Source organism: Sinocyclocheilus rhinocerous, unplaced genomic scaffold, assembly GCF_001515625.1.
Source record: "Sinocyclocheilus rhinocerous isolate Xijiao unplaced genomic scaffold, SAMN03320098_v1.1 scaffold557, whole genome shotgun sequence".
NCBI classification, from domain to species: domain Eukaryota; kingdom Metazoa; phylum Chordata; class Actinopteri; order Cypriniformes; family Cyprinidae; genus Sinocyclocheilus; species Sinocyclocheilus rhinocerous.
Window position 1 is genome coordinate 1,389,613 of NW_015633548.1, and position 11,087 is coordinate 1,400,699.

The window sequence follows — 11,087 nt, forward strand, 5'->3', positions numbered from 1 at the left end:
ACATATTCCATAAATAACAATAAAATGTGTGTTAATTAGACTTAAATAGGTTGAAGTTGAAGCACAAAAGTTAGAAAAATAAAATAAAAATAAATTAAACCAAAACTTAATATTTAAAAAACACTAATAAAACGTAAACTAAAATTAAAATAAAAACCAATGAAAACTAAAATAAACAAAAAACAAAAAATGTATAATAATAATATTTAAAGAAACTAATAAAACAGATAAAAAATTTGTACAAATTAAACTGAAATTAAAAGGAAAACTATAAAAAATAAAGGCTATTACAAAATATTAATAGAATTACTGTAAGTATATAAATATTACAAAATATTCCATAAATAACACTAAAATTAGTGTTAATTAGACTTAAATAGGTTGAAGTTGAAGCACAAAAGTTAGAAAACTAAAATAAAAATAAATTAAACCAAAACTTAATATTTAAAAAACACTAATAAAACGTAAACTAAAATTAAAGTAAAAACCAATGAAAACTAAAATAAACAAAAAACAAAAAATGTATAATAATAATATTTAAAGAAACTAATAAAACAGATAAAAAATTTGTACAAATTAAACTGAAATTAAGAAATAAACTATAAAAAATAAAGGCTATTGCAAAATATTAATAAAATTACTGTAAGTATATAAATATTACAACATATTCCATAAATAACAATAAAATGAGTGTTAATTAGACTTAAATAGGTTGAAGTTGAAGCACAAAAGTTAGAAAACTAAAATAAAAATAAATTAAACCAAAACTTAATATTTAAAAAACACTAATAAAACGTAAACTAAAATTAAAATAAAAACCAATGAAAACTAAAATAAACAAAAAACAAAAAATGTATAATAATAATATTTAAAGAAACTAATAAAACAGATAAAAAATTTGTACAAATTAAACTGAAATTAAGAAATAAACTATAAAAAATAAAGGCTATTGCAAAATATTAATAAAATTACTGTAAGTATATAAATATTACAACATATTCCATAAATAACAATAAAATGAGTGTTAATTAGACTTAAATAGGTTGAAGTTGAAGCACAAAAGTTAGAAAACTAAAATAAAAATAAATTAAACCAAAACTTAATATTTAAAAAACACTAATAAAACGTAAACTAAAATTAAAATAAAAACCAATGAAAACTAAAATAAACAAAAAACAAAAAATGTATAATAATAATATTTAAAGAAACTAATAAAACAGATAAAAAATTTGTACAAATTAAACTGAAATTAAAAGGAAAACTATAAAAAATAAAGGCTATTACAAAATATTAATAGAATTACTGTAAGTATATAAATATTACAAAATATTCCATAAATAACACTAAAATTAGTGTTAATTAGACTTAAATAGGTTGAAGTTGAAGCACAAAAGTTAGAAAACTAAAATAAAAATAAATTAAACCAAAACTTAATATTTAAAAAACACTAATAAAACGTAAACTAAACTTAAAATAAAAACTATATAATTAAAATCTATTACAATACAATATGGTGTGTTTACTTGGTCAATAAAAACATAGAAAGCAAAAATTTTAAGAAAAGAAACGGCACAGAGGGGATCTTATGAATTTTAAAAGTTTTTTATTTTGTTTGTTTTTTAAATTAATTTAATTTAGTTAATTTCTTGATTGATACACAATGATTAGAAAAAGAATTGGAATACATCAGTGATCACTGTGACCAATCCCTAGTTAAAATAAATACAAACTCACCGTTGACCCATAATCAACCACTAGAGTGCGCAAAGCCCATGGGAAACCAAGACCCAGCAGAATGTCAAAGATGTTGCTGCCAATCGAGTTGGACACCGCCATGTCTCCCATACCTGCATCACCAGACACATTCATTCAACTCAACTTTACAAACACACTGATCTTTTAAATCTATATGTGTTCAGGAAAAGGAAGAGTAGGGTGATCTTAGCACCTTGACGGGCAACTATGAGACTAGCCATGCAGTCTGGGACACTGGTGCCTGCTGCAAGAAACGTAATACCCATGACAACATCTGGAATGTCCAGTGTAAAACTGATAATGGTGACCTGCAACAAAGATAATGTGTGTTAACAGCCCATCATATTATATATACTGAGACATTCCCATATGACAATGAAGCATTGATCTCACCATCCACACCATGAGGTAGGAGAACACGGCAATCCAGAGTGTTGAGGCCACAAAGGTAACCATGAACCAGCGCTCCCAGCGAGGCAAAACACAGTTTGGGACAGAGTAGTACAGAAGGCAGCCTAAGGGCCATGACAACACCCACCTGACTTGCTCCCAGCGCCCCTCTATGGATAAAAGTACTTAATTAAATCGTTACCTCACTTCATACTAGGCTCCTTAACACCACCTACAGGACAAAAACAGATTTCACATATATGTAAAAAGATACAAAAGCTTTCACTAGGGCGGTACCCTTTCAAAAAGGTATTAATAATGTACTATTTATGTACTAATATGTACACTTAAGGAACTGATATGTACATTTAAGGTAAAGCGTATTGCCACAGGGACAGCTTTTCTACCTTTTTTATGTGAGTATACATACAAAATATCACCAACAGGACAAAGACAGGCGAATGATACTTGCATTCAGTATTCATGATCTCTCTCTCTTTTTATTTTTTTTGGCTTTTGTTATTCAAATGTTTAAAAGGTTTTCCTTTTGAGCTCTTCAAATTGCAATTTTCACCCTTAATGTCATCTTCAGTAAGATTTTCAATTGTTCAGCAGTGATGAAGTTAATTTGATTGCAAGCCGCATCAGCCCCGAGAGGTTTGAGTGCTCTCATCACTTTTCTATAATCATAACACTACTGCATGAATCTAAAATGCATGCCCCCATTATCTAGAAATGGCTCTCAGACTAATGGATTATGGTCCTTAAGGGGCCAAAAATGAGGGCCATTCTTCTAATCAGGATATGGAAAAAAATCGGAGACTGATGAACCACAAAAAAACTCAATGTGTTGTCCTGTTATTCTAAATAATGGTTTAATATCATGTTTTGGAACCATTTATAAACATATCCACTAGGGGTGGGAGACTTTATGCCCCTTATGATACAATTTGTTTTTGAATCAGAGAGTCCTAATCAAATTCTAAATTGATTCTGGATGAATCTAATTTTTCAGCAACAGCACAGAGGGGCGCCAAGATTCCACATGTATACACACGCACACACACACACACACACACATGGTTTTGCACATACGATTATTGGAGTGAAAATACTATTTTAGTTTTTCTACTTCAAAGTTTTACATTAAATTCTGTGTGCTATATGGGCACACATTATATATATATATACATACAGTATATATAGGGCTGTCAATCGATTAAAATTTTTAATCTAATTAATCACATCCTTTTTCTGTGATTAATCGCGATTAATCGCACACTTCATTTTTGCAATTTAAGCATAGACCATTTATCTTGTTTCACATGTTTATTTTGTCATCATTTGCTATATCCAGCGAAGTAAACCAAAAGATTGAAGGGTGAATCTCAAAAATCTATATTTTCTGCAAGCTTTTTTCAAGATAAATTTAGATGTCTTTCCAAAAAAGGACACTTAGAAACTCCAAAAGGACACCAAAGAACCAAATGATATAAGGAGCCCATATAAGCACATATGAAAGAAAAAAAAATGGAAACAACGTTAATGTACGGAAATGTCTGTGCCTGTGCATAAATACAATGTGCGATCATAGCGTCAAGAGCACTCTTACACGCATTATTATAACGGACTCACGCGTGCTCACTGTACCGTATCATCTTTACCTTGATTGCAGTCTTCATCTATCAAAACTTTACTAGCGAGACTGGCTATCCAGTCGAGAAAACGTAGTTTACGTCTCATCTGACAATACAGCGGTGGGATGTGTTGACAATCCATTCAGTCTGTACTTTACACATGTGAGGTGAGGTTTACCGTATGAGGGCTCGCGCTCTTCAGAGACAATTACAGAATATGACAGAGCTCGTGTTTTTGAGAAGCAAAATTGGGTTAAAGAGTTAGAATAGAAATTGTGCTTGAGTAATTTTGCGTTAATTGCGTTAAATTATTTTAACGCGTTAAGGATTGTAAAATTAATCGCATGCGTTAACGCGTTAACGATGACAGCCTTAATATATATATGTATGAATATGTATGTGTATGTATAATATTTTTTCAGTGTATACATGCATATTATATATGTATATACATATATAAAAATATTAATTTATTTAAAATATTCATGATTGTATTTAATTTTATTATATTCATTACATTTTTTTTAAATTTATGATTGATCCAAAATTGTTTAATATTCACTCACCTGGCACAGTAAGAGGTCTGAAGGGTTGTTCCTCATCTGCCTCTTCCTCCTCCTCCTCCTCTTCCTCATCATCTTTAGGCTGTGTGTCCCCTATGTCTGCTACTCGTTCTAAATCCCCTCCTTGGCCCCTAGGTTGCCTAGGTTCCTCCAGGGGTTGCGTTTCACTCTCAAGGGCCCCTCCATTTTCCAGACCCCAAGGAACCCCCTCCATGCCTGGACAATCTTGGCCAGGAGTGTCCCCTGCTCCGCTGCCACTGCTGTCTCCAGGGCTCCTGTTTCTAATCAGTCTCTGCCTCTGTTGAAGACAGACAGAATATGTGAGAGATGTGCAGTCAGACACTGCAGAACTGGAGAAGAGGAGACCCGATGTGAACCCCTTCAAATGAATGAGATTCAGTTAGATGAGAAATGGAAAGGACAGAGTTTCAGAGTCAAGCTTGCTGAACACATGGAAAGACCAAGGTAAAGCACAGTCCATTAGAGTGTCGTAGAGATGACATGCAAGAGCTGCAAGAGTCAAGCCAACAAGCAAGTCATGTGAACGAACAACAAACAAACAACATGGTTACATAAGGTTAAAGGGGTCTCAACAAAAATGGAAATCAGGAGTAGTGCCTGAGGATGCCTACACCTAGGAAGAAATACTATTGCTGACATTTGAGGAGTTAACTTTCAGTTATACAGGAAATGACAACAGATGATCCAAAGATTGAATCAGTCACAAATATGTTACCTGTTGCAGAAGTTACAGCTGAAGGGTCGTATTAAAGGACCCATAGAAAAGAGAAATCATAAATGAAATCTCAAACTGACTGTCTTGCTTCTCACATTTTGTACAAAAATTGTATTTCATATTTCTTACTGAATGTGATCAATTCTCATTTGTGTCCATTTTTATGTTTCCTAATTTTAGAAGCACTGACTGTCTTCCTTAATCTATATAAATCATAATTTAAACAAGAAACATTGAAACTAGTTATTTGAAATTAAAATCTGTGTAAGATAATAAGACTTAATGAGAATGTGTATTGAATTAATTTTCTCAAAAAAAATCTCAAAGTCAATAATTTCTAATTTTAAGCATAAACCCTTAAGAAACTTTTTTTTCTCTAACTTTTTGATTTATGCTTAAAACAAGAAAAACTATTTGTTAATGGAGAAAGAACAAATTCAAGATATAACCTACTGTTTATAAATTTGGGGTCAGCTTTTTTTTAAAGAAATACTTAAACTCAGCAAGGATTCATAAAATGTTGGATTAATTAAAAGTGACAGTAAAGACACTGTAAAAAAATCCTGTAAAAAAAAAACGTCAAATGACTGACAGCTACGGTTGCCAAACAAAAACCGTAAAATTAAAGTAAATTACCGTAATTGACACAAGGAAAAATCTGTAAAATAACAGTTTTTCTATAAAACCTTTAAGAAACATTTCTGTAAAATTATTGTTTTTGCACTTTATTTCAATTAAGATATTTTACTGTAATTTTATGGTTTTTGTTTGGCAGCCATAGCTGCCAGTCATTTGACCATTATTTTACGATTTTTTTTCTACAGTGCATTTATAATGTTTAATTTCTATTTAAAATAAATGCTGTTCTTTTGAAATTTACTGAGTAGCACAGCTGTTTTCAGCATTGATAATAATAGAAATGTAAGAAAGACAACACCTGAAATGAAGAATAATAAGAAAGAAGAAATGATTTCTGAAGGATCATGTGACACAAGACTACAGAAAATATGCTGCTGAAAATTCAGCATTGCCATTACAGGAATAAATTACATTAAAATATTATGTTATTTAAAAATTTTATTTTATTTCATAATATTACTGTTTTTACTGTGAGCAAATAAATGCAGCTTTGGTGAACATAAGCGACTACTTTCAAAAAAATAAAAATAAAAATCTTATCAACCTCAAACATTTGAACGGTAGTGTATTCTCTTGCTCTATAGTCTTAATATCTTATACATTTTATTTCTAAAATTAATTTTATTTTGTTTTAAGGACACTGAAATATTTTTACTGGAAAACAAGACAATAATCAATTTTTGAGACAAAGTTGATACACTAATAAAGAATATATGGAAACTCTAATAACTTCCTATAATCCATACTGTACATCAAACTAGCCTGATAGTTTATATTCTTGGTTGAGAAACGGAGATGCTGTTGTCCGATCCAGACGTGCACAAAGCGAGCAAGCATCCAGCCAGTACCTCAGTGATGAGCATGCGTCCGGCCATGCTGAGGCGAGTGCGGGGGGAGAAGTGGGGCGTGATCATGACACGGAGGCTTGCCTCTGAGAAAGAGAACTGGTGAGGGTGTAGACTCATCAACTCATCCACCATCACCACTGGGGAGTCCTGGCCACCCGCATTCTGACCTGAGAGAGAGAGAGAGAGAGATGTGATACTTTATAATGCACAAGCACTCAGTATGATCCACACAGCTCCACCCTCCACCCACACACACCTTTCTTCAAGAGGATCATGGAGGTGTCACAGTGTGGGCTTGCCTCTCCTACCGACACATTTCTGCACAGACTGCTCACCAAACATGGCTAACCTGGGATACCAAACCTCTGCTCCACCCAGCCCCAAATCTGACTGTTAAACCTTGAAAGAAGCACACACACACTCATATTATATCATGTGAAAATTACATTTAAGTATGTTAAAAATAAAGAAATAAATGAATATATACATAAATATTAACATAAATTACATTTCGACTGTTATTGTGTCTAATAAATAAACATGTTAGATACTTACCTCATGATAAGGATGTAAACCCCATACATTGTTATGAGGATTATAGTCTCCCACCTGCAACAGTGATATTATATGATTATGCTATAAATTCGGTTCACTTAAATGTCAATGAGCATTATTACACCTTCTTTATGATTTCAGCACACTTACCAAATTACTTTTTCGTCATATATGATCTGAAATACACAAAAAAACTAATTAGGGTTGACTATAAATTTAACCTACAGACACAGTCATACTCCTGCTTACCAGAATCAAGGCCAACACAGAGAGGATGTAGTAGATAGAGTCACGGAAGAGCGGCCACCAGGTCAGAGTGATGGTCTGTGAAGCAGGAACGGTGGAAAGTCACGAGAACTGTAACGTTTCATATTTAATGTATTGCATATGCATATACTACCTGTCCAGCAAATATTCCACAAACTCCGATGATGACCAGGATGTTGAAGACAGCTGATCCCACAATAGTTCCCAACCCCAGGTCTCCCTTGGTGATGAACACACCTGATATGAAGAGACAATTATTTATTGATGACTTATTTACAGCAACAACTTACTGAAAAACATTGCTAGAGGCCTGACCAATCAAAGATGTGAAAAGCTCGGGGGCGGAGCTGCCTGCTGCCATGAAAGTGGCACCTGCAACATCCTCACTGAGGTGCAAATTCTGAAATTACAAACTCCAGCTCAGAATATGCTCTGATATTTCACAGTAAGACATTCCTGCCAGTACGAACAAAGTACACTCACCTCACAGATTTTTTCCAGAGAGGGGACAAAGTAGACATCGCAGACAATAGCAAGGGCATAGAACATGTAAACTGCCTGTGGTCACAAGAGCACAGTTCAGCAGAAATCCATTATTTAACCTTTACAAACACCAACTTTACAAGATAACAATAACAGTGCTTTCGAAAGACTGTACTGAATGAAGTCTTTCATTTTTAGTTATATCATTATTTTGAATTTTGCTATGCATCCTTACAAGTAAACAAATGTTTATCTAATCAAATTACAATAATTCTAAGTGAAACTAGAAATCAAGTAAAAATAAAAACTTCTTCTAAAACCCTTAAAAATGCAAATAAAAAAGGAAATGTACACTATCATTCAAAAGTTTGGGGTCTTTTTTTTTTTTAAGTATTTTTTAACTCTTTTAAAACTCTATGATGGTCACCAAGGCTGGATTTATTTGATCAAAAACAGTTGGTTTGGTGCTCAAGAAACACTTCATATTAATATTAATGTTGAAAACAGCTGCTTATTTATTTATTTTTTGTGCAAATCATATTACATACTGTATGTACATATACTATACAAAGTATAGTATTTATTTAAAACAGAAATCTTCTTTACGGTAACATCTGACCAATTTAATGTATTCTTGCTGAATAAAAATATTGATGTCTTTCAAATAAAAAATAAAAAAATCTTATTCACCCTAAACTTTTGATTGTTAGCGCACTTTGCATTATTTAGTCAGTCCCTGCATCATACAGTTCTCTATATATTTCTCACTGTACTGTGGTATACTTACACAAAACACATGCAGTAGAATTGCCCCATGCCTCCTCTGTCCCTTAGTGAAGATGTCCTCTGGAAATTCATGGATAGCTGAGTGGAAAAGTGAACATTTTTGTGAATAGAGGCAGGGGTTAAAAGACCACCAGAAATACAGAAACTATGCAATCTATAAAGCAAGGCTAACACTTTGCACACTTTCCCCTTCAAACACTATGAGACAAACTTGACAGCTCTGGTGATAATAACATTTAGCACATTAATGCTTACATTAAAGGTCACATAAGATAAAGGTTTCACATCTGACAGCACAGTTGCTATTAAACCTCATTCTGTTTTACAAAGCATTTCTTATGGCCCTAAAAATGTGACTGACATGGTAAACTCTAACCACATATTCAGATGTATATTGTGGGAGGGGAAAAACAAATATACAAACAAATAAACAAAAAAGGCAAAGCAAACTGTATTTAATCTGTGAGAACACTGATCTATCTAGTGTTGTACTTTCTTACTTCACTGATGTAGTCCTTATCAAGGCAATGCGCTCCATTTAACTTAAGGTTGTTAAGAAGCTTTTGTCTATGGTAACTAAGTGGCAATTGAATTGACCAGCCTTTTAGCTAATCTGTAATAGTGCAGAGAGGCCAGGAAGAGTGGGCCTAGTTAAATCAGAGGACTGGTAATACTTTAGCCCACAGCTTCTTGAGATGCAATCAGCGTAAAGACAGTTCTTGCTTTGACTGCCTTAAAGAGGCCAGCTGTCTAATAAACAGCCATGAAATCAAAAGAAGAGGGAGGAAATGACACCCTTTTAAATGCACAGATTAATAACAATCACAGCCTTTCTGTTTTTAAACTTCTCTCGTATAGACTTTACATATAATTTGTTTATATTTAAATGCTACTTCACTAGATAATGTCAAATGCAATGGAAAATTTATCTTAGCAATACTATTAAATCTGTTATCTTGATACATAGCTGGAATCAATAGCTGCTCAGTTACATTTAAGATTAAACTTACTTTGTAATGATTTGAAGAGCTTTTAGAGCATAACATTTTATTACATTTGTCCTCCAGAATCAATCTGCAATTTTTTCTCTGCATTAAAGTATGAAAAACAATGATCTTAAATGTGTTTTACATTATTAAAGTGAGTCATGTGCAGTCTGAAAAATGTACACAATGTACAATTTACAATGTTATTGTAAAAATGTACAATTTAATTAGCATCACAGACTATATTATCATCAGGAGTTAAAGCAAAAAAAAAATCCTGAGCCTGAACTTTTTTCCGTGGTTTGGGGGGTTGCGGGGGTGGACAAATACACAGGGTTATTTGGCAAAAAAAAAAAGGACATTATTTGAAAATGATTTTCCTTGAAACTAACTAGTAGCATATCTGCCCTTGCCATTAGCCCTTGACAGGCTCAGACTACAGATTATGGTGGGCTATTTGAAACAGCAATACCAGGAAAGGTTACTCACTATAATGCAAACACATGTAACATTTAGGATGCTTTTGATATCAAGTTTTGCTGGTTAGATTTGTCCTTGACAGGGTACAAGATGAAATTTCTGAAATTGTTTTGTTCAAAAGAAATAACAGTAAATGAAATACTAGGAAATTCATATAAAATAGCAAATATACAAAGACAGTTTATTACAGAAAACTACAGTTCAGTTTAATTAACAACAACAAAATAAAATGCTCCAAGAACTGGTAACTTAAACAGGTTCATACAGATACTGCTAAATGAAATTCCAGGACTTTTAAGGACTTTTCAAGCACTACTCTTTTGGTTTTCAAGGACTAGAATCAGATTTTGATCACTTATCAAATAATATTGTTATTGTCTTTCAAATTCTAATATATAAACTAATAAAACAAATGGTACAAATAAAGTGCAGCACATGCAAAGAATGCAACGACTGTGGCAACTTTAACATTTGAAAGGATACTATGGCAAAGTTATCGCTTTCCTTATTCAAACTGATTTTTTTTTCATGAATATATGATTGACCTGAAGAATGAAAGCTAGGCTATATCATACACTTGGAAAATTATGAGCTATATCACCGATTATCGACACTAACGTGACAATAAACTTAGCTCACGAGATGAGACAAAATGCATATACTTGGTTCAATAGAACGAGACAATGTTTTAATACTTTAAGAAATTTTCAAATGACAAAATATTTGTCTTTTAATCACAAAAAGTAAAACAATGCAGTTGTATTTTGAAATGTTTTAACTAATCTAGTGCTTAACTAATGATTATTTTGGTAATCAAGTGATCTACTATGGAAGCCCGTTTCTGCCACTGAATAAAAAATAAAATAAAAAAAAAGGTAATTGCGACTTTTTATCTCACAATTCGGACTTTTTTCACAGAATTGTGAGATATAAACTTGCAATTGCGAGTTATAAAGTCAGAA

The 11,087-nt window shown here is 32.5% G+C and overlaps 1 pseudogene; it reads right to left on the reverse strand.

The window, feature by feature from the left end:
- The window catches only part of LOC107744553 (sodium/potassium/calcium exchanger 3-like), a 20,359-nt pseudogene that overhangs the window by 2,141 nt on the left and 7,131 nt on the right, over positions 1 to 11,087 (reverse strand).